This window comes from Triticum aestivum, chromosome 5D (assembly GCF_018294505.1).
Source record: "Triticum aestivum cultivar Chinese Spring chromosome 5D, IWGSC CS RefSeq v2.1, whole genome shotgun sequence".
NCBI lineage: Eukaryota > Viridiplantae > Streptophyta > Magnoliopsida > Poales > Poaceae > Triticum > Triticum aestivum.
Window position 1 is genome coordinate 372,979,802 of NC_057808.1, and position 25,417 is coordinate 373,005,218.

At 46.2% G+C, this 25,417-nt stretch overlaps 1 pseudogene; it reads left to right on the forward strand.

Moving 5' to 3' along the window:
• Window positions 1-202: 202 nt before the first annotated feature.
• LOC123120647 (uncharacterized) lies at window positions 203-25,417 on the forward strand (annotated as a pseudogene).

A 25,417-nucleotide genomic window follows, 5' to 3' on the forward strand; every position in this document is an offset into this window, starting at 1 on the left:
TTCCCGCCGTTTCTCCCCGCTTTTTCCCCAGTTCCCTCCCATTTTCTCCTTTCATCCCGCCATTCTCTCTCCCGCTCGCCTCCCAGCCGGCCGCCATGGCACCGAAGAAGTACGTCGTCCCCGCGTCGCGGCAACCGCGACCGCCTCCGTCGCCCAGCCGAAGCAGAGGAAGCCGAGGGCGCCGCCGTCCAAGCCGCCGGGCATGACAAACGCCGATTGGAGGGTAGAAGTACAGCGACGGGAGGCCGTCACCGCCGACTGGCGGAACAGGGCCCTCGCCAAGAAGGCCCGTGACAACGCGGCACGCGCCGCTGCCGCTTCCGCGGACCAGGCCGAGGCCGAGGCGGCACGCGCGGGGATGATGAATCCCCCCGGCAACCACGCGCCGTACGCGCCCTGGGGCCAGCAAGGTGTCGGGTCTCCGACGCCGCAGCCATGGGGATCGCCGGGCTACGCCGACGGGGACGTGCACGGTGGGTTCAACCCAAATGTCACGTTCCCCCATGGACACACGGACCAACGTCGCCGCGAAGAAGAGGAACACCAACCTGGCTTTCCTGCTGGGCGGGGCGGACATGCTCCAGAGCACCGACGAGGCGGTCAAGGCGTGGTACAGGGCGCATGTCGGCCTCATCCTGGACCAGCTTCCCTCGACGACGCCGCCCACGCCCACGCCCACGACGACGCCGCCCACGCCCACGCGCACGCCGACGCCGCCAACAAGCCCGACCGATGATGCCGCCGAGACTGCCCGCAGCGCAGAAGCCACGCCGCCAAGCACAGAGACCCCGTCAAGCCCGCGCACGCCGACTCCGCCGACGCTGGAGGCCGACCTCGCCGTCTGATGCGCGTTTCTATTCTGATTTTTGTACGCCAAACTTTTCATCGATCGCCGATCACCGCTTGATCGCCGGATTGTGGCGTTTATTTTTGGCGCGGGAATGAACTACGTTTGAATTTGCCAAGGCTGGGGGGGGCGCCTGGGGCCGTGGCTGGGAGCTAGGCCGCCCCCAGGGGCCGAATTAGCGCCGGCTCGCCCCCAGGGCGCAGTTTTTCGGTGCCCTGGGGGGCCGAACGGTTGGAGATGCTCTTACAAAAGGGTAGCTAGGCCAAGTCAGTCCATGCCGCTGTTTCCCTTCAAGTGCATATTTACACTCATATAACAATAAAATTGACGCTTCTCTTCTGTTAAGCTGTACTATCACATAGTACGATTTTATTTCAATTAACTAGCTTTGGATGGTATATCTCCTTAATTGGCAGGCGCCTTGAGTCAACTCAGTGAGCAAGCAGTTTCAAGATTGAGTAGGAGTGTCGTGGCGCTTGCATCGTTTGGTGGTTGGTGATTATATTTACTGTTAATACTTTCTCATATTGCCTGTTTTATTATAATGACCAGTTATTCGGTCTGCACGTGTGCGTAGGTGATACCAAGTTACGTGAATGCACAGGCATATGCATTGAAACCTCAGCTCCTGATTCTGAAGCTACAATCCTAACATCAAGACGGTTGATTCCACCTGCTTGGCCTGCAAATTTGACGGTAACTTTTCTCTCTACTCCTATCATGGACTATTAATTATGCTTGTATGCATGTTGCACCTGTAATCATTAATTCACCTTATGCTCATTCCAGGTTAAAGTACGCCTTTCGAATAATCGGATTGTCACTGGGCGGATAGAGGATCCTGGGATATGTGTTGATTTTTTCATTGTCAACATCAAGAATGTGTCTGGAGTTGATGCCGCAAGTCTTGATCGTGACATGCAGATTGAGCCTCATACGAAGGTAGTAGCTGTATGGCGCTGTTTCAATTCAGGACTTCTAAAGTTGACAAGCGGACTAAATCTTGCCTCTCCAAGCATTCCAACCGGTGAGACAATTGCAAGCACGTGCCGGATCCGCAAGGTGAGCTGCTTTGTAAAGTTCACACAAATAACTCTATGATGGTGTCAGTGACTTAATAGTATATTCTATAATTGTATGCACTGATGCATATCCTTAGTTTCAGTGAGTATGAGTTGCATTTTCTCTGTGTAACTTCATTGTCACTTTTGCGCTAGGCAGGGATTGGAGGCCCCCTTGTTGATTTTGATGGCAACTTTGTTGGGATGAACTCCTCTCGTACCAAAATGGAAAAGACTGCCTACGTGCGAAGGGAGCGAATTCTTCGATTCTTGTTGCGTAAGGGGATGGTCAGGTATGCACACTTTTAGTATTGATGAACTGCCCTTCCCTCTTTGGCTTACCCATGTGTCTCTCTTGCTGCATCGTATTGTGCCACATACCCCCTTCTATTTTTATTTGAGTTTCTGTGCGAGCTGTATCAACAGCAGCTTCTAAGGTTTACGAGTTTACCCCAACAACTGTCCCATTAGCCATTTTTGTACGCATGTGTTTCTTTTCTTAAATTGTTAAAGATTTTCTTAAATTTCTCTGCGGTGAAATATCTGTAACTATTTGGCTCCATTCTTGTTCTAACTTTCCCTTGTTTAATGTGGTTGTGATATATTGCCTTTGTGGATTTAACACTTGAGTTTTCTACGTTGCGCTGCAGTGTTAGAGTTAAGGAAGGGGTCGATGATACTACAAGGGCAAGAATGAGCAGTGAGATGAAAGCAATTAGGCCAAGTGAGTCCATTTTTGCTTCCTTTTCCTGCCTATTCATAGGTGACTGTTCTATTAACTGTATCACACATGATTTTATTTCAATTAACTAGGTTTGAGCGCTAAGTCCGTAGCGAGATTGAGTGAATCCAGAAATGGCGCCTTGAGTAAGCAAGTACTTTCGAGATTAAGCATGAGTGTTGTGGCGCTGGCCTCATTCGACGGTTGGTGATCATACTATTCATAATTTCTCATGTTACATTTTTTTATGATCAGCTATTCAGTTTGCACGTATGACTCTCTCCCTCTTCAGGTGATACCATCTTACGCGAATGCACAGGTATATGCGTTGAAAGTGCATGTCCTGATGCTACGTGTTTCCTGACATCGATAAATTTGATTCCGTATACTTGGCCTAGAGATAAGATCGCTGAAAGTTTGACGGTAACTTTTTCTGGATTATTAATTATGCTACTCCCTCCGTATAGTGTCAAAAACGCTCTTATCTTATGGAACGGAGGGAGTAATATATATGCTGCACCTGTAATGATTAATTCAGTACAACCATTGCCCTGTTCTCGTTTCAGATAAAAGTACGCCTTCCCGATCATCAAGCTGTCATGGGGTGGATAGAGAATCCTCGGTTATATGTTGATTATTTCATCGTCAAAATCAAGAACATTGCTGTTACTGATGCCGCTCATCTAAGTCGTCTAAGTCTTGATCGTGCCATGCCGTTTGAGCCTTATAGGAAGGTAGCAGCTGTATGGCGCTATTTTGGTTCAGGAGAATTAAAGACCACAAGCGGGGTAGATCTTTCCTCTGTAAGCGTTCATATCGACGAGAAAATGTTAAGCACATGCCGAATCCACGAGATGAGCTAGCTGCTTTAGTTTGTACAGTTCAAATGATAACTGTATATGATGCATATCCTTAGTTTCAGGCATTATGAATTGCATTTTTCAAGCATAACTTCATCCTATTGTTTGTGCTAGATCGGGATTGGAGGTCCCCTTGTTGACTTTGATGGCAACTTTGTTGGGATGAACTGCTCTGGTACCAAACAAAGAAAGACCCTCTACGTACAAAGGCCTTCAATTCGTGAATTCATGTTCTTTCGCGGGATGGTCAGGTATGCGCACTTTTCAGTATCGATGAACCACACACTCTGTCTGGCTTATCCATGCTTCTCTCTCACTTCATCCTATACTACATCTCCCTGTCCTATTTCTATTTGAATTTATGTAAGGTGTATCATTCTGAAAGCCAAACAGCAGCTTCCGAGGTTTACGATTTTATCCCCAAAACTGCCCCATTAGCTTTTTTGTACTTGTGTTTTTTTTACATCGTCTGTTGCTCTGCATCTGTGACCATCCCTTCCCGTAGCCCAACAAGCTGCATTTTTACTGTACTAGATTACGGTTGTTATTTTAATCTGGCGCTAATACATATTTCTGCTACACTCTGGAGAAATTGTTTTAGATTTTCTTACATTTCTCTGAAACATCTGCAACTATTTGGCGTCTATATTTCCCTTATTTAATAGCTCGTTTTGTGTAAGGTCTGATGCGGAGCATCCTACGATCATCCCCATGTACACTCGAGCCTACGCCATTGGACCTAAGGTGAACCCGCTCCTAAATGCTTCTCCTTTCCATTCATGTGAGACATGGTTGCTACCTTATGCAAGGACACTACACATGCCTAGGTACCAAGGAGACCCTCTCGGAGATGCTCGGAATGATGGACAAGTCACCAAGTACAAGGATGAAGGAGCACGACGAGAGGAACCGGAGAAAGGCTACAGGGCCCGGACATCCGGCCCCTCCCGCAAGCCCGGACATCCGGCGCCCATCACAGAAGGCACCCGAAGCTGAACCACGTCAGCCCGGACATTCGGCCAGAGGCCCGGACATCCGGCTCTTCCCGAGCCGCCGGACAGCCGTGTTGGAAATATGCCCTAGAGGCAATAATAAATTGGTTATTATTATATTTCCTTGTTCATGATAATCGTTTATTATCCATGCTAGAATTGTATTGATAGGAAACTCATATACATGTGTGGATACATAGACAACACCATGTCCCTAGTAAGCCTCTAGTTGACTAGCTCGTTGATCAATAGATGGTTACGGTTTCCTGACCATGGACATTGGATGTCGTTGATAACGGGATCACATCATTAGGACAATGATGTGATGGACAAGACCCAATCCTAAGCCTAGCACAAGATCGTGTAATTCGTTTGCTCAGAGCTTTTCTAATGTCAAGTATCAGTTCCTTAGACCATGAGATTGTGCAACTCCCGGATACCGTAGGAATGCTTTGGGTGTACCAAACGTCACAACGTAACTGGGTGACTATAAAGGTGCACTACAGGTATCTCCAAAAGTGTCTGTTGGGTTGGCACGAATCGAGACTGGGATTTGTCACTCCGTGTAAACGGAGAGGTATCTCTGGGCCCACTCGGTAGGACATCATCATAATGTGCACAATGTGACCAAGGAGTTGATCACGGGATGATGTGAGTTACGAAACGAGTAAAGAGACTTGCCGGTAACGAGATTGAACAAGGTATAGGGATACCGACGATCGAATCTCGGGCAAGTAACATATCGATAGACAAAGGGAATTGCATACGGGATTGATTGAATCCCCGACATCGTGGTTCATCGGATGAGATCATCGTGGAACATGTGGGAGCCAACATGGGTATCCAGATCCCGCTGTTGGTTATTGACCGGAGAACGTCTCGGTCATGTCTGCATGGTTCCCGAACCCGTAGGGTCTACACACTTAAGGTTCGATGACGCTAGGGTTATAGGGAAAGTATGTACGTGGTTACCGAATGTTGTTCGGAGTCCCGTATGAGATCCCGGACGTCACGAGGAATTCCGGAATGGTCCGGAGGTAAAGATTTATATATGGGAAGTCCTGTTTTGGTCACCGGAAAAGTTTCGGGTGATATCGGTAATGTACCGGGACCACCGGGAGGGTCCCGGGGGTCCACCAAGTGGGGCCACCGGCCCCAGAGGGCAGCATGGGCCAAGTGTGGGAGGGGACCAGCCCCAGGTGGGCTGGTGCGCCCCCCCCCCACCAGGGCCCAAGGCGCCTAGGGTTTGGGGAGGGGGCGCCTCCACCTTGCTTGGGGGGCAAGTTTCCCCCTCTCCCCCCTTGGCCGCCGCCCTAGATGGGTTTTGGGGCTGCCGCACCCCTTGGGGTGGAAACCCTAGAGGGGGCGCAGCCCTCTCCCTCTCCCCTATATATAGTTGAGGTATTGGGGGCTGCAAACACATGAGTTTTCCTCTCCCTGGCGGAGCCCTACCTCCTCCTCCTCCTCCTCTCCCGCGGTGCTTGGCGAAGCCCTGCGGGATTGCCACGCTCCTCCATCACCACCACGCCGTCGTGCTGCTGCTGGATGGAGTATTCCCCAACCTCTCCCTCTCTCCTTGCTGGATAAAGGCGTGGGAGACGTCACCGGGCTGCACGTGTGTTGAACGCGGAGGCACCGTTCTTCGGTGCTTAGATCGGAATCAACCGCGATCTGAATCGCTACGAGTACGACTCCCTCATCCGCGTTCTTGCAACGCTTCCGCATCGCGATCTACAATGGTATGTAGATGCACTCCCCTTCCCCTCGTTGCTAGATTACTCCATAGATTGATCTTGGTGATGCGTAGAAAATTTTGAATTTCTGCTACGTTCCCCAACAGTGGCATCATGAGTTAGGTCTATGCGTAGTTTCTATGCACGAGTAGAACACAAAGTAGTTGTGGGCGTCGATTTTGCCAATTCTTCTTGCCGCTACTAGTCTTATCTTGTTTCGGCGGCATTGTGGGATGAAGCGGCCCGGACCGACCTTACACGTACGCTTACGTGAGACAGGTTCCACCAACTGACATGCACTAGTTGCATAAGGTGGCTAGCGGGTGTCTGTCGCTCCCACTTTAGTCGGAACGGATTCGATGAAAAGGGTCCTTATGAAGGGTAAATAGAAATTGGCATATCACGTTGTGGTTTTACGTTGGTAAGAAACGTTCTTGCTAGAAACCTATACAAGCCACGTAAAAAAACTTGCAACAACAATTAGAGGACGTCTAACTTGTTTTTGCAGCATGTGCTATGTGATGTGATATGGCCTGAAGATGTGATGAATGATATATGTGATGTATGAGATTGATCATATTCTTGTAATAGGAATCACGACTTGCATGTCGATGAGTATGACAACCGGCAGGAGCCATAGGAGTTGTCTTTATTTTTTGTATGACCTGCGTGTCATTGAATAACGCCATGTAAATTACTTTACTTTATTGCTAAGCGCGTTAGCCATAGAAGTAGAAGTAACCGTTGGCGTGACAACTTCATGAAGACACAATGATGGAGATCATGATGATGGAGATCATGGTGTCATGCCGGTGACAAAGATGATCATGGTGCCCCGAAGATGGAGATCAAAGGAGCAAAATGATATTGGCCATATCATGTCACTATTTGATTGCATGTGATGTTTATCATGTTATGCATCTTATTTGCTTAGAACGACGGTAGCATAAATAAGATGATCCCTCACTAAAATTTCAAGAGAAGTGTTCCCCCTAACTGTGCACCGTTGCGAAGGTTCGTTGTTTCGAAGCACCACGTGATGATCGGGTGTGATAGATTGTAACGTTCGAATACAACAGGTGTTGACGAGCCTAGCATGTACAGACATGGCCTCGGAACACATGCAAAACACTTAGGTTGACTTGACGAGCCTAGCATGTACAGACATGGCCTCGGAACACAAGAGATCGAAAGATCGAACATGAGTCGTATAGTAGATACGATCAACATGGAGATGTTCACCGATGATGACTAGTCCGTCTCACGTGATGATCGGACACGGCCTAGTTTGACTCGGATCATGTATCACTTAGATGACTAGAGGGATGTCTATCTGAGTGGGAGTTCATTAATCAGATGAACTTAATTATCATGAACATAGTCAGAAGGTCTTTGCAAATTATGTCATAGCTTGCGCTTTAGTTCTACTGGTTAAGATATGTTCCTAGAGAAAATTTAGTTGAATGTTGGTAGTAGCAATTATGCGGACTGGGTCCGTAAACTGAGGATCGTCCTCATTGCTGCACAGAAGGCTTATGTCCTTAATGCACCGCTCGGTGCGCTGAACCTCAGCGTCGTCTGTAGATGTTGCGAAACATCTGACATACACGTTTTGATGACTACGTGATAGTTCAGTGCGTAATGCTAACGGTTTAGAATTGTGGCACCAAAGACGGTTTTTGAAACGTCGCAGAACATATGAGATGTTCCGAAGACTGAAATTGGGATTTCAGACTAGTGCCCACGTCAAGAGGTATGAGACCTCTCACAAGTTTCTTAAGCCAGCAAACTGAGGGAGAAAAGCTCAATCGTTGAGCATGTGCTCAGATTGTCTGGGTACCACAATCGCTTGAATCGAGTGGGAGTTAATCTTCCAGATGAGATAGTGATGGTTCTCCATAGTCACTGCCACCAAGCTATTAGAGCTTCGTGATGAACTATAACATATCAGGGATAGATATGATGATCCTTGAGCAACTCGTGATGTTTGACACCGCGAAAGTAGAAATCAAGAAGGAGCATCAATTGTTGATGGTTAGTAAAACCACTAGTTTCTAGAAGGGCAAGGGCAAGAAGGGATACTTCATTAAACGGCAAATCAGTTGCTGCTCTAGTGAAGAAACCCAAGGTTGAACCCAAACCCGAGACTAAGTGCTTCTGTAATGAGGGGAACGGTCACTGAAGCAGTACTACCCTGGATATTTGGTAGATGAGAAGGCAGGCAAGGTCGACAGAAGTATATTGGATATACGTTATATGAATGTGTACTTTACTAGTACTCCTAGCAGCACCAGGGTATCAGATACCGGTTTGGTTGCTAAGTGTTAGTAACACGAAATAAAAGCTGCGGAATAAATGGAGACTAGCTAAAGGTGAGATGACGATGTGTGTTGGAAGTGTTTCCAAGGTTGATGTGATCAAGCATCGCATGCTCTCTCTACCATCGAGATTGGTGTTTGCGTTGAGCATAAACATGATTGGATTATGTTTATCGCAATACGGTTATTCATTTAAGGAGAATAATGGTTACTCTGTTTATTTGAATAATACCTTCAATGGTCTTGCACCTAAAATGAATCTCGATCGCAGTGATACACATGTTCGTGCCAAAAGATATGAAATAGTAATGATAGTACCACATACTTGTGGCATTGCCACTTGAGTCATATTGGTGTAGAACGCATGAAGAAGCTCCATGTAGATGGATCTTTGGACTCACTCGTTTTTGAAAAGATTGAGACATGCGAACCATGTCTATTGGTATATATGCATGAAGAAACTCCATGCAGATGGATCGTTTGTACTCACTTGATTTTGAATCACTTGAGACATGCAAATCATACCACATGGGCAAGATGACTGAAAGGCCTCGTTTTCAGTAAGATGGAACAAGAGAGCAATTTATTGGAAGTAATACATTTTGATGTATGCAGTCCAATCAATGCTGAGGCATGCAGTGGATATCGTTATGTTCTTACTTCACAGATGATTTGAGTAGATGCTGAGAATATTTACTTGATGAAACACAAGTCTGAATTATTGAAAGGTTCAAGTAATTTCAGAGTGAAGTTGAAGATCGTCGTGACAAGAGGATAAAATGTCTATGATATGATCATAGAGATATCTGAGTTACGAGTTTAGCACACAATTAAGACATTGTGGAAAGTGTTTCACAATTAATACCGCCTGGAACACCATAGTGTGATGGTGTGTCCGAACATCATAACTGCACCCTATTGGATATGGTGCATACCATGATGTCTCTTATCGAATTACCACTATCGTTTATGGGTTAGGCATTAGAGATAACTGCATTCACTTTAAAAGGGGCACCACGCAATTCCGTTGAGACGACACCGTTTAGAGAAACCTAAGTTGTCGTTTCTTAAAAGTTTGGGGCTGCGACGCTTATGTGAAAAAGTTTCAGACTGATAAGCTCGAACCCAAAGCGGATAAATGCATCTTCATAGAATACCCAAAAACAGTTGGGTATACCTCCTATTTCAGATCTGGAAGCAAAAGTAATTGCTTCTAGAAGCGAGTCCTTTCTCGAGGAAAAGTTTCTCTCGAAAGAATTGAGTGGGAGGATGGTGGAGACTTGATAGGGTTATTGAACCGTCACTTCAACTAGTGTGTAGCAGGGCACTGGAAGTTGTTCCTGTGGCACCTACACCAATTGAAGTGGAAGCTTATGATAGTGATCATGAAACTTCGGATCAAGTCACTACCAAACCTCGTAGGACGACGAGGATGCGTACTACTTCAGAGTAATGCGTAATCCTGTCTTGGAAATCATGTTGTTGGACAACGATGAACCTACGAGCTATGGAGAAGCGATGGTGGGCCCATATTCCGACGAATGGCTCGAAGCCATGAAATCCGAGATAAATGGATCTTTAAGAAGAAGACGGACATGGACGGTAATGTTACCATCTATGAAGCTCGACTTGTGGCAAAGAGTATTTTTACAAGTTCAAGGAGTTGACTATGATGAGATTTTCTCATCCGTAGCGATGCTTAAGTCCATCGGAATCATGTTAGCATTAGCTGCATTTATGAAATCTGGCAGATGGATGTCAAAACAAGTTTCCTTACCAGTTTTCGTAAGGAAAGGTTGTATGTGATACAATCAGAAAGGTTTTGTCGATCCTAAGGATGCTAAAAGGTATGCTAGCTCCAGTGATCCTTCCATGGATTAGAGCAAGCATCTCGGAGTCAGAATATACGCTTTGATGGAGTGATCAAAGTTTTTGGGTTTATACAAAGTTTGTTAGAAACTTGTATTTACAATAAAGTGAGTGGGAGCGCTACAACATTTCTGATAAGTATATGTGAATGACATATTGTTGATCCGAAATGATGTAAAAAATTTCTGGAAAGCATAAAGGGTTGTTTGAAAGGAGTTTTTCAAAGGAAGACCTGGATAAAGCTGCTTACATATTGGGCATCAAGATCTATAGAGATAGATCAAGACGCCCGATGATACTTTCAAAGAACGCACACCTTGACATGATTTTGAAAGAGTTCAAAATAGATCAGCAAAGAAGGAGTTCTTGGCTGTGTTACAAGGTGTGAGTATTGAGTAAGACTCAAGACCTGACCACAGCAGAAGAGAGAGAAAGGACGAAGGTCGTCCCCTATGCTTTAGACGTAGGCTCTACAGTATGCTATGCTGTGTACTAAACATGAAGTGTGCCTTGCCATGAGTTGGTCAAGGGGTACAATAGTGATCCGGGAATGGATCACATGACAGCGGTCGAATTTATCCTTAGTATGTAGTGGACTAAGGAATTTTCTCGATTATGGAGGTGAAAAGGAGTTCGTCGTAAAGGGTTACGTGGATGCGAACTTTGACACTAATCCGGATGACTCTGAGTAGTAAACCGGATTCGTATAGTAGAGCAATTACTTATGGCTCCAAGTAGCACGTGGTAGCATCCACAAGATGACATAGATATTCGTAAAGCACACACGGATCTGAAAGGTTCAGACCCGTTGACTAATAACCTCTCTCACAAGCATAACATGATCAAACCAGAACTCATTGAGTGTTAATCACATAGTGATGTGAACTAGATTGTTGACTCTAGTAAACTCTTTGGATGTTGGTCACATGGTGATGTGACCTATGAGTGTTAATCACATGGTGATGTGCACTAGATTATTGACTCTAGTGCAAGTGGGAGACTGTTGGAAATATGCCCTAGAGGCAATAATAAATTGGTTATTATTATATTCCCTTGTTCATGATAATCGTTTATTATCCATGCTAGAATTGTATTGATAGGAAACTCAGATACATGTGTGGATACATAGACAACACCATGTCCCTAGTAAGCCTCTAGTTGACTAGCTCGTTGATCAATAGATGGTTACGGTTTCCTGACCATGGACATTGGATGTCGTTGATAACGGGATCACATCATTAGGACAATGATGTGATGGACAAGACCCAATCCTAAGCCTAGCACAAGATCGTGTAATTCGTTTGCTCAGAGCTTTTCTAATGTCAAGTATCAGTTCCTTAGACCATGAGATTGTGCAACTCCCGGATACCGTAGGAATGCTTTGGGTGTACCAAACGTCACAACGTAACTGGGTGACTATAAAGGTGCACTACAGGTATCTCCAAAAGTGTCTGTTGGGTTGGCACGAATCGAGACTGGGATTTGTCACTCCGTGTAAACGGAGAGGTATCTCTGGGCCCACTCGGTAGGACATCATCATAATGTGCACAATGTGACCAAGGAGTTGATCACGGGATGATGTGAGTTACGGAACGAGTAAAGAGACTTGCCGGTAACGAGATTGAACAAGGTATAGGGATACCGACGATCGAATCTCGGGCAAGTAACATATCGATAGACAAAGGGAATTGCAAACGGGATTGATTGAATCCCCGACATCGTGGTTCATCCGATGAGATCATCGTGGAACATGTGGGAGCCAACATGGGTATCCAGATCCCGCTGTTGGTTATTGACCGGAGAACGTCTCGGTCATGTCTGCATGGTTCCCGAACCCGTAGGGTCTACACACTTAAGGTTCGATGACGCTAGGGTTATAGGGAAAGTATGTACGTGGTTACCGAATGTTGTTCGGAGTCCCGGATGAGATCCCGGACGTCACGAGGAGTTCCGGAATGGTCCGGAGGTAAAGATTTATATATGGGAAGTCCTGTTTTGGTCACCGGAAAAGTTTCGGGTGATATCGGTAATGTACCGGGACCACCGGAAGGGTCCCGGGGGTCCACCAAATGGGGCCACTGGCCCCAGAGGGCAGCATGGGCCAAGTGTGGGAGGGGACCAGCCCCAGGTGGGCTGGTGCGCCCCCCCCCCACCAGGGCCCAAGGCGCCTAGGGTTTGGGGAGGGGGCGCCTCCACCTTGCTTGGGGGGCAAGTTTCCCCCTCTCCCCCCTTGGCCGCCGCCCTAGATGGGTTTTGGGGCTGCCGCACCCCTTGGGGTGGAAACCCTAGAGGGGGCGCAGCCCTCTCCCTCTCCCCTATATATAGTTGAGGTATTGGGGGCTGCAAACACATGAGTTTTCCTCTCCCTGGCGGAGCCCTACCTCCTCCTCCTCCTCTCCCGCGGTGCTTGGCGAAGCCCTGCGGGATTGCCACGCTCCTCCATCACCACCACGCCGTCGTGCTGCTGCTGGATGGAGTATTCCCCAACCTCTCCCTCTCTCCTTGCTGGATCAAGGCGTAGGAGACGTCACCGGGCTGCACGTGTGTTGAACGCGGAGGCACCGTTCTTCGGTGCTTAGATCGGAATCAACCGCGATTTGAATCGCTACGAGTACGACTCCCTCATCTGCGTTCTTGCAACGCTTCCGCATCGCGATCTACAATGGTATGTAGATGCACTCCCCTTCCCCTCGTTGCTAGATTACTCCATAGATTGATCTTGGTGATGCGTAGAAAATTTTGAATTTCTGCTACGTTCCCGAACAATCCGGCCCCCCAGCCCGGACATCCGACCCCGCCTATCCAGAGACTACAGAAGTTTGCACCGCCAGCCCGGACATCCGGCACCCAGCCCGGACATCCGGCCCCTCCTGAAGCCCCGGACATCCGGCCCGACGCCCGGACATCCGGCTCCGTCTGTCTGCGCATAGTAAATGGCCGAAGCCCATGTACCTCTTCGCCCCCCTAGACTATTTATACTCCATCCCCTTCCTCTTTCTAGGGTTAGCATTGGTTTAGCTCATTTAGAGATAGAGCTTTGCTCATCCATATCGGATCTACTCCACGAGAGAGACCGCGGCCCCTCTACGGAGACGATCCACCTTGGATTCAAGACCTCCTCACGGAGAAGACCCCCATCAAGACCTCCTCACGGAGAAGAACCGGTTACCCTTTGTATCGTCCTTTGTTGATCGTGGATCATGTATCTCCCTTTGTGTTCTTGAATCTAGCGCATGTGTAGTCGAATCTTGTTGGTTTGAGTGATTCTCTTGTGTTCCCCCTCGTGTTTCCCCTCGTGTTCTTCGTGTTCTTAGTTGGGATCCGCTCCTTTCGTGAAAGATCGGCCATCTAGGGTTCCACCCTACATCATCTTGGTATCATGAGCCACATTGATCACGATTTCGGAGCCTCCCCGTTGTGTTTTCTAGCCTTGATTTTGTTGTTTTTCGTCCTAATTCGAAAATTCCCCACCAAAAATAGCCCTAATTTTTTTTTGTTGGTTTGATGATGTTTTGTTGAATTTGATCCGTGGATTTGCTTTGTTACTTGTGGATCTAGCTTTCCCCCAATTTTCCCCACTTTTCATCCACGAAATCTCTCCAATTTTGCCCCCGAAATCATCAATTTCCGCCCCTAAAATCGAGTTCCTCGAGTTCATCCTCGGATTTGGAGCCCGGACATCCGGCCCGTAGCCCCGGACATCTGGCCCCCCGGACATCCGGCTCCTGGAGCGCTTTTTCGCGCGCGGTTCTGGACATCAGGTCCCGGAAATCCGGCCAAAGCCCCGGATGTCCGACCCCTGTACATTTCAGCTTTTCCGTTTCACCGTTTTGTGCATAACTTCCACATCCGGAGTCCGATTTTCGCGTTCTTTAGCTCGTTGAGTAGCTATTGACATCCTCTATCCATCTAGATAGGTCCCATCCCCATTTGACTCCATCAAATTTTGACAACTTTGGCATCTTTGCCTAGGGCTTCCACCACAACATCCGCATAACCACCACCGACTTCCGCAACCTAACCAATTTTGTTCCCCTTAGCATTTGAGGTTGTTTGAGTTGTGATTTGAGTCTCCTAAGGTGTTTCGGCTACTTAGGGATGATTGCTTCTTCATCAACCACCACCATAACTTCCGCATAGGCTTACCCACCATACACTTCCGCCACCCTAACTTAACCCAATTTTGTTTGTGTTGTGAGTTGCGTCTCCTAAGGTGTTTCGACTACTTAGGGACCGTGCTTCCAACCCCGACACCGTGTATAGTTCACCACCTTACCCTCCACTTCCGCATTGCCTACTCGCAAAAACCCCATCATTGCATTTCCGCAATCCCTTTGAGTTCCCGCTACCACCGTTTTGACTTTTGACATTTGAGATTTTGAGTTCGCGGTTTTTCCGTTTCCTAAGGTGTTTCGGCTACTTAGGGACGAGTCTCCATCATCTTGGTATGTACATCAAGAACACCGCCACTCATCATCGCCTCGGACGGTAACCTCCATATCATCTTGGTATCGTGGTATCCCTCCATTGTATATTCCCTTGCACATTGCATTGTTAACCCCTAGCCCATTTTGCGTCACTTGCCTATCGAGACTAGCCATTTGAGTATTGCCGGCAACGGTACTTGTGCACATTAGTGATCTACACTATACATTGCATACATACCATATCATATTGGTATCATATCATCTCGTGTGCCTCAAGTTTGTTCCCGCATATACACAATTGCTATCTTGGTTTGTGCATTGTACAAAAGTGGCCATACATATATAAAAAGAAGAGAATAAGCTTTTAAGCAAAGAAAAAGAGTGAGCAAAGAAGCTTGTAAGCAAGTGCCATAGCATCATACCACATTGCATATAAGATTGTCATATCCGATCATCTTGGATCATCTTGAAAGAAACACCGGGAACCATACATACATAGCATACTTGGGATAGAAAGTTTATCCATTTTGCATATCATAGGTTGTGCACAAGTGTAGTATCCGCCTATTGAGCAATCGTGCTAGCGTCTCTCTTGAGTTGTGCAACACGAGCGTTTTCCGTGGACTCCACATTTTGTGCACTTTCCTTGGTTGCACGACCCCATTTATCTATCCGTGTGTGTGTTTCCGTGTGCCATTCTTTGCTATTGGTCTACTTGTTTCACTTGCGAATTTGTGAATCTCTTTCAACATTATTGACTCTTGCTAACATTTTGCATCAAATTTTTGTGCCACTATCCTCACCAAGCTCCACCATAAGCCTTATTTGTGTAGGTGTGAGAAACCGACAAGAATTGGTACTAATTGTGCTATTTCCTTGTTACACATTGAGTGATCATTGATCCATCTTCAACATCGGTCAAGGTACATTTGGTATAAGTTCTTCTCTTTCTCCCACTCATATTTGCTCGAGTCTTGTGATGGATAGGCAAGGCATTTCATCTCCGGTCTTCGACAACAACGACGGCGCGAACAACTACAACACCAAAGCGTCCATCTTCGATCTACAACGACAAATGCAAGGAACACAATCTACCTTGCGAGAGCGCCTCGACAACCTCGCCATCGACATACACCACTCCGAAGCAAGGAAAAGGGACTACATCGACACCAAGTTGGGCGAGCTAAAGGATCAACTAGGACATGGTGGCCGACTACAAGTCTTCTTCCCCTTCATCATCCTCAAGGCGGCGGCGAGCAAGTCGATCATCTTCGGAGCGCCCACGCAACGCAAGTGCAAGTCGTCCACATCCACATATACATGGTGACCACCATCACGCTCGTGATCCACATCATCATGAAGGGCAAGTCACCTCCAAGCAACATGTGCACGACGACGATGAACGACATCTACTACGAGCTCAAGTACGACAATGACACCATCAACATGAAGATGCTCCACAAGCGCAAATGCATAAGCCCGAACAAGCCCTACTTCACGCCAAGGCCACGCTTCAAGAGCATAAGAGAAGACCGCGAGACGAGCACCACCAAGACAGAGCTACGGCTATAACAACCACTTCGGCATCTTCGCCAAGTGCTATGAAGGCATCTTCGCCTTTGGACGTACGGCATCTTCGCCTACTTCCCATGAGTTCGCCTACATCAACATCTTCAACAACAAGGCAACCACCTACGAGCGAGGGCGACACTTCCATCTTCGGAAGCCCCTCAAGGAAGATGGCCGAGCATGGGAAATTCCCTTCGGTCATGGAGACGAGCTACGAGGTGCCACATCATATGGGCCTCCAACAACAAGACGGCGACACGAAGGTTGAGCATGGAGACATTTGCACCAACATCTCTCCGACACCCACATATCATGAGATGACCCAATTGCCATGTGAGGAGAGCATTGCCTATGAGAGGATGAGTGTGACCACCACTAGCCCCACACTTGAGAGCATGCCACACATCCTATGTGAGGTTGAGAGCCATTTGAGTGACTTCACCAACCATACGAGTGAGAGCATCATATTGGGAGTGAGTGAGCCACAACACTTAGTGAGTGAGGTAGTTGACACGGCAGGTGATGCCACTATGATTTCTAATGACTTAACCTCTACTCCTAGTGTGTTTTCTTCTTTGGTGCTAGGTCTCCTACATGACGACACGCCTATCCTCGACGAGTCCATACCTCCAATGGAAACGATGATGCCATGGTGGACGATGATGAACCCCCCACATGGTACCATCAAGTTGCAACCTCTCCTACAACACATGAGCTACGCTCCAAAGGTAACATAGGTGATAGTGCTTCTCTTGTCCCACTAGTGGACTATTTTCCCAATGATTGCTTGCATGATGTTGATCCACCTATTCCCATGCTTCATGCTAGTGCGACTTCTTCATGTCATGACTTACCAATTTATGATGAATATGATGATGAGCATGTTGAGTTGCCTAGTTGTGATGCTATGCTCCATAGGATATCATGTGAAAATTCTATTGGTCACTTCATGTTTGACAATCCATTGAACTTGTCATATGCTATGAGTGAGATCTCCCATATTGCTTCATTTCAATCTCAACATAGTAACTATGCATGCCCCATTAAAATACATCCCATTTGCACTTATGGTATAGATGACGAGATGATGGTCATTGGCTTTTGTTTTTCATGTGATGATATTGCCATGCTTCCTTTACATGATTTGCGCAATTCATCTACTATACCATGCCACGATCACATTTTTCCAAATATGCATTGTTTTGGATGTTGTCAATATTCTCCATGCGATGTTTCCACTAATGCTCATGAGGAGACCTCCATAGTTTCCTCATACATATTAGGAGATCTTGATGCATTCCATACTTTGCATGATTCCCATCATTCTTGCACCATATGCATATCATTCATAACAATGCTCTAGACATTTCTTGTGATGCTTTACACAATTTGAGTCTCCATTATGCTATACATAATAACAAACCTCTCATGATGGATGACATGTTTCTATATCACGTATCTCATTTATTTGAGCATTGGATATTTTGTGCTAACCAACACAAGCACGTGCGCATCATGATGGATGATGTGTACATCTACCACGCACACACAATTTTCCTTTTGTCTTTGTTTTGTGTAGGTACTTATGAACACTCGTCAACCTCACAATCCCATGAGTTGACGAAACGAGCTCTTGAGAGCAAAGATGACTTGGGATCCCGTGGATTGTCCTTCCCACCATTCCCTTCGCGCAACAACTTCACGCATTCCTTTTACTTGGCTCTCACACGGCTTTGGACTATATATCACTTGTTACGTTATGTCCATTTTCCCGTGTTCACTTTGCATGCTATGCTTCTTTCTATGATTCTGCCATGCAATTGTGACCCTTGCTTGCATCTACCCATGATTCACCATAATGCTACTCCTATGTGTATTTGCATGTTTGGTGGAGATCCTTGTTGCTATTGCCATGTTTATCATGTGCCTCATGCTATTGTTGATTCTTGTGTTGGGAGAGTCATGATATTCCATTGCTATTTACATAGGACTTCTTGCCAATACATTGATGATATATTGCTCATATCTTGCTTTCATGCTAGTGATATGTCTTGTGCATTATTCATGACCACTATTTGCACACATGACATGCTTGCCATGATTCCTTCTAGTACGTTGCATCTTCGCACTACTAGCTTGCTTGACTTGATCACTATGATTACTTGCTTGGTTGCATCACCCATGTTCCATTACTCGCTTTCTTGGGTTGATGACATCTATGTTCATGCCTCTCACATGATATATCTTGATCATTGTCTCTTGTGTACATTAGTTGCCTCTCTCATATCCAATTGTATTGAGTGCAACCATACTATGCTTATTGATCTTGGAGACTTTGACACCTTACGTGTGATGCATGCTCGTTTGATTGAGCCTATTGTATTTGGTTGTTCTCGCATCATATGCTTTCATACCATACCACACCTTGTCCTTTCTTATGATAAGAATGATGAGAACACTTGTTTGGTATCTTACCACTCGAATGATAGGTGCTACATTTGCACTAACCTCATTTGTTTTTCCGAGTGTTTGTCATGTTCTTTCGTTTTGAAGGATTCACAAGGCGGTACGATCACGAAACATTTTGGTTATGAGAAGGCATACATGATGCGCAACTCCATCACCCTTGAGAAACTACTAAAGGTGAACTCCTTCCCTTTGAGCCATTCTCAAATACGCATGTTGGATGGGTCATTCTTTCATTGTTGTTTCCTTCTTGTTTTCTACATGCTACATCTCGTGAACGGAGGACCGACATTGGAGATGGACCCTATGGACCTTCAAGTTGAGGAGTGCTCGGACTTAGTGGATGCACCACCGGACCAACACTTCTACCACGACATCGAGCTATGGTACAACACCACCCATGACAAATTTGCATCTTATGCATGGATTGACACACATTATGCTTGTCTTGCTGCACCTATTCCCATGTCATCCATGATATATGAGCTTGTGCATTTCCTTAGCAAATTTGTTGTTATCTTTCTTGATGGCATATTCATACATAATGATCACATTGCCTACCATCAATTGCATGATAACATACTCATATTGAGCATCCATTGCCATATTCATGCTATTGATAAACCGTATCACTATGACATCATTTTGCACCGTGGTTGTATTCATCATATTCAAAACACATTTGTGTGCACAATGTATGATTTTTATCCCATGAACACTTTGCATATCATTCTATATCATCTTGATAAGCTTCATGCGCTTTGCCACGAACAATCTTGCCTCACGGACTCATTCTTACATGACGGACACTTTGTGTGCGCTAACCATTGTATTTCCAAGTGTTGTTTGTGTTTGCTCTTTTTGCATGTGTACCACTCCGGACACACCTTGGAGTACTTGGATTGCGCCATGTCTTCCACTTCGTCCAACTACAAGTCCTTCCACGACAACCGTTTCCATGGTGATGAGGATTTCGATCCGAGGTCGGATCTTTCCCAAGGGAGGGGAGATGATGCGGAGCATCCTACGATCATCCCCATGTACACTCGAGCCTACGCCATTGGACCTAAGGTGAACCCGCTCCTAAATGCTTCTCCTTTCCATTCATGTGAGACATGGTTGCTACCTTATGCAAGGACACTACACATGCCTAGGTACCAAGGAGACCCTCTCGGAGATGCTCGGAATGATGGACAAGTCACCAAGTACAAGGATGAAGGAGCACGACGAGAGGAACTGGAGAAAGGCTACAGGGCCCGGACATCCGGCCAGGCCCCGGACATCCGGCCCCTCCTGCAAGCCCGGACATCCGGCACCAGCCCGGAAATCCGGCGCCCATCACAGAAGGCACCCGAAGCTGAACCACGTCAGCCCGGACATCCGGCCAGAGGCCTGGACATCCGGCTCTTCCCGAGCCGCCGGACATCCGTCCCCCAGCCCGGACATCCGACCCCGCCTATCCAGAGACTACAGAAGTTTGCACCGCCAGCCCGGACATCCGGCCCCCAGCCCGGACATCCGGCCCCTCCTAAAGCCCCGGACATCCGGCCCGACGCCCGGACATCCGGCTCCGTCTGTTTGCGCACAGTAAAGGGCCGAAGCCCATGTACCTCTTCGCCCCCCTAGACTATTTATACTCCATCCCCTTCCTCTTTCTAGGGTTAGCATTGGTTTAGCTCATTTAGAGATAGAGCTTTGCTCATCCATATCGGATCTACTCCACGAGAGAGACCGCGGCCCCTCTACGGAGACGATCCACCTTGGATTCAAGACCTCCTCACGGAGAAGACCCCCATCAAGACCTCCTCACGGAGAAGAACCGGTTACCCTTTGTATCGTCCTTTGTTGATCGTGGATCGTGTATCCCCCTTTGTGTTCTTGAATCTAGCGCATGTGTAATCGAATCTTGTTGGTTTGAGTGATTCTCTTGTGTTCCCCCTCGTGTTTCCCCTCGTGTTCTTCATGTTCTTAGTTGGGATCCGCTCCTTTCGTGAAAGATCGGCCATCTAGGGTTCCACCCTACATCAAGGTCTGTATTATCTTTTCTGTGTCGATTTATCAGAGAGTTTTCTACATTGTGGTGCAGTGTTAAGGAAGAGGTTGATCATGCTGTAGCAAAAATGAATAGTCGTTATGGAGAATCTTATTTCATGCCATGAGGTGAGCAAATTTATTTCATAGGATATTGGCTGTAAGTCCAGCATGATGCAGCCCTGGACCCAGGAGGTGAACGGCGCAGAGATTACACGGGAAGTTAGATTGTGTTCCTCATCGTAGATCCATGGCAAGCTGGACGATAGCTTCCCCATTTTTTATGTGATAAACGACCTAACTGGGAGATTATTGGGGATCCTATCCACTAACTTGGTGTGTGGTCATATTCTGTTCATACATAGCAAAATCGTTCCAACTGATTAGTACTAGCATTAGGCGAATGCCCGCTTGTTGCTATGGAAATCATAAAAGTAAATTTAATCATGCATGTGGCACATCAGTCTGCAAATCCACAGGCACAGAAGCTGACTTGGAGTCTGGCAAACAAGATAACATAGAAACATTAAAACTGTGAGGAATACTCATATGACATAATTGGTATGCAAACCCTTGAGCAAGATGTGGAAATGGTGGGTTGATGACTCCACCAGTCAGGGAGTTACTTTTGGTGAAGGGTAGGTGGGATGGAATAAGGAAGATGGATCATCACCATCAGACTTCAATTTTCTTGGATTACATGTTGAAACTACAATGGCCTACCATGACCCCTTGGCGGCTAATACATTTTTACTTATTTTGCTGAGTAGTTCCTTATGTTGCACACGCACACTTCAAAAACTGTATCAAACACATTTAACTTGTGTATCATGCTAGGCGGGCGATACCTTAATCGTCTCGATGATATATTCGAGAAGGATATCTTGAGCAAACCATTCAAAAGTGTTCATTTTGAAATGGACCGAAGTGCCTACTCACTTGCTTCAGAATCAAGCAAACGTCTTGCTTCAAAAATGAATCAAAGTGTTGTCTCACTTGCTTCCTTCAATGGTGATGACTCTGTTATACAGTCCTTACTTTTCCATGTTTTACTTGATCAATGATTGACAACTGAAATTATTATCTCTATAGGATTTGCAAAAAAAGTTTTCTTGCTCAGGTATATTTATAAAGGGCAAAGCATGCTCTGCAACAATTCTGACTTCAGCAAGTTTGGTTAGAGTTCCTGGCAGTGCACACATGATTGATGAGAACTTGAGGGTTGTTACTACTAACTGCTATCAATTATTATTTTGTGCCTTTTCATTTCAGATACTGGTTAACATATAATCTTATCATTGCAGATTGAAGTTGTCCTTCCAAATGGATTTCTAGTCGTAGGGATATTGAACTGTTATAATTTACACTACAATGTTGCTCTTATTGACATCATGGGATTTTGGCGTCCTCGGACAATAAAAATCAGTGGGGATCCAGTTACCTCATCTATGGACGTAATAGCTGTGGGTAGTCTTTTTGCACATCGCAAACTAATGGCTGTCGAGGGGACGGTGTTGATTGGCAAACAAAGCGAACTTGATTGCATAGAACTTTGTGTCTCCACCTGTAAAATCACCAAGGTATTTCTTGTGGACTTCCCAGTACCTTTAACATGCCAAAAAATTATTGGCATTGGAATACTAATATAAGCTAGCTCTCACTACATCTATCAAACGCTATCTGTGAGTAACCCTTGTATGTTCAAAAAGTAACTTTGGAGGACGGGTGCATTGGTTGAATAGTGCCAAAATACTATTTTAAAGTTTCAAAAACTTCTGAAAATAAATCAACATGTTTATATGGATGTATATTACACATGCGCAACTTGTGATGCTGAAAAAAGTAACCATGTGAGTTACACAAAAATGACAAAATCGTGATTATGCATGAAAAGATGAATAGTGCATGTATTATTCACTATTTGGAAATCAACATTTTGTCATTTTTGTATAGCTTACATGTTTACTTATTTCATCACTAAACTTTACACATGTAATATACATCCATATGATCACGTAGAATTCTTTTCGAATTTTTTTGAAACTTAAAATGTGAATTTTAAAGTATTTAAAATAAGGTCCTCCGATACACCCGGGTTCCAAAAATCCATTCTCATGTGTGTTACTTTTGTTTTGCTAGGCTGGGATTGGGGGGGCTCTTATTGACAATGATGGGAATTTTGTTGGAATGAACTTTTATGATGAGGAAGAAACTCCGTTCCTGCCGAGGGATGTTATTCACCGCCTCTTAACTAAGAAACGTTATGCCTCTATGTTTAAAATAAAAGAAGTTCTGGGTTTTAGGGAAGCTGTCCTGTCAGTACATTCATCTCTAGTTTTCACATCGTTCAATCATTTTCACTTAAACATTATTTGGGTCCAATTGGTTTGGGCTGGTATGACAATGTGCGTGTGCTATGCACTTGTGTGTGCCCCAAGCTGTAGTGCACTGATGTAGTGATATAATGGTACTCCCTCCGTCCGAAAATACTTGTCATCAAAATGGACAAAAAGGATGTATCTAAAACTAAAATACATCTAGATACATCCCCTTTTATTCAAATTGATGACAAGTATTTCCGGACGGAGGGAGTACATGATTCCCAGAACTAAATTCATCGGTGTGTTCTGTTGGAATCTGCTATTATCATATACATACTTGATACCGTACTTATCCGCACCCTCTCCTCATGCTCTTATCCTCCATTGTCTATTTTTAATGCATTAAGCTGGTATGTCATTGGTTTAAACCAACTCGTTTTCTCGTGGTAAACTTGATTTTGGGGGTACTTGCAGGACTAGCGCAGATGATACTATTATCGAGGATGTTGAAAATAGGTATTCTTTCTTGAATATGATATGTACATATTGTTTGAATATTCGGTAACTCATGGAGTAATTGACAAAAAATTACCACATTTCACGTATCCATCCTACAGAACTATCACATTTTGAAAACTGACCAAAAACTCCAGATTAGTGCTAATTTCGTGACAAAAAACTACCAGGTCGAGTTGACGACCGATTTAACTGTTTTAAACCCCTTTCTGACAGAGCTGGCCCACCTGTCGGGACGGCTGCCGCGCTAACGGCTAACGGCCCACACGTCAGCACCAACCTTCTTCTTCCTCCTCTTCTCCTTCTTGTTGGCATTTCCTCGAACACCTTACCAGCAGCAGAGCAGGACACCGGCGTCAGCTAAATCAATCGGTGCTGCTGCTCGCCGAGGACCTCCTTCTCGCGCCCCGGTGCATCGAGCCGCGGATCTGGTAGCCACCATCGTCCCCGCACGCCGCCGGCGTGGATCCGGTCACCACCACCGTCTCCATCACGCTGCACAAGCAGCAGGCCGCGGCACCGTCCAGATGCAGGAGAGTAGCAGCAGCATGCAACAGCGTCGGTCAGATGTGGGAGACCAGCGACCGCGAGCCCCGGCAGCGGAGGGTGGCGGAGGTATGCGCCGAAGCCCCAGGCGTCCTGCAGCACCATCATCACGGAGGCGACGCGCCGGCGAGACCACCTTGGCTTGGACTAGGAGGAGGGAAGCGACCACAGCCACAGCGCTAGGTTTTGGCCACGGCCAGGAGGCGGACGGCTGCTGCGTCGGTGAAGACCGCCGCCCTCCCGGCCGCTCTGGCTGGTTGCCCGCGGGTGGCTCGTCGTGCGTGACGGCATGAAGCAAGCATCACGTTTCGCTGCCGCGCAAACAAGGCCACAGGGAGCAGGGAGCAGGAGGAGGAAGAAGAAGGTCGCCGGTGCCACAGGCTGCCGCTGCTCACCGGCGTCGACGCGTCGGCACGGTGGTGCTGCCCGATGCGCATAAGGTGCTTGTTGAAATGTCAAACAGAGAAGGAGGGAAGGAAGAAGAAGATTGATGATGACGTGTGGGTCCCATTTGTCATAACGGTTAACTTCACGGTCAAAATAAATAGAGTTGACTTTGCTGCCGGTCCCACATGTCATAAACAGGTTTAAAATCATAAAAACGGTCATCAACTCAAATTGGTAGTTTTTTGTCACAAAATTAGTATTAATCTGGAGTTTGGGGCCAGTTTTCAAAATGTGGTAGTTCTGTGGGACGGATATGTGAAATGTGGTAGTTTTTTGTCAATTACTCTAACTCATGCCTCTTGAAATATGTCTTATCAACAACAGATGGTTGTTGCCTGGAGGGACGCACAGAAATACTGACGCTATCGCAGCGGTTGATGGAAACAAGTATTCTTTCTTACACAAGTTAAGACTATTTATCTGTACATTGTTTAAAATAAATAAATCTCTCATTGACTTGTACTTGCTCATGACAGATGGCCGTTGCCTGAACCACGCGGCGTTGAACGTAGAGCTGATCCTAAGCGTCGTCGCACATGGCCTCTTCTGCGAGCTGACCGTTTGGAGCGTGGCAATTGGCCTCCGCCTGTGAGATGTCACGTTGGTCGTAGAGCTGATGGTCACTGCTAGCATTGATGTTCTCTTGTTGTTTGGTTCCGTGACCTCCATTCTCAGCCACTTTTTGATGACTGA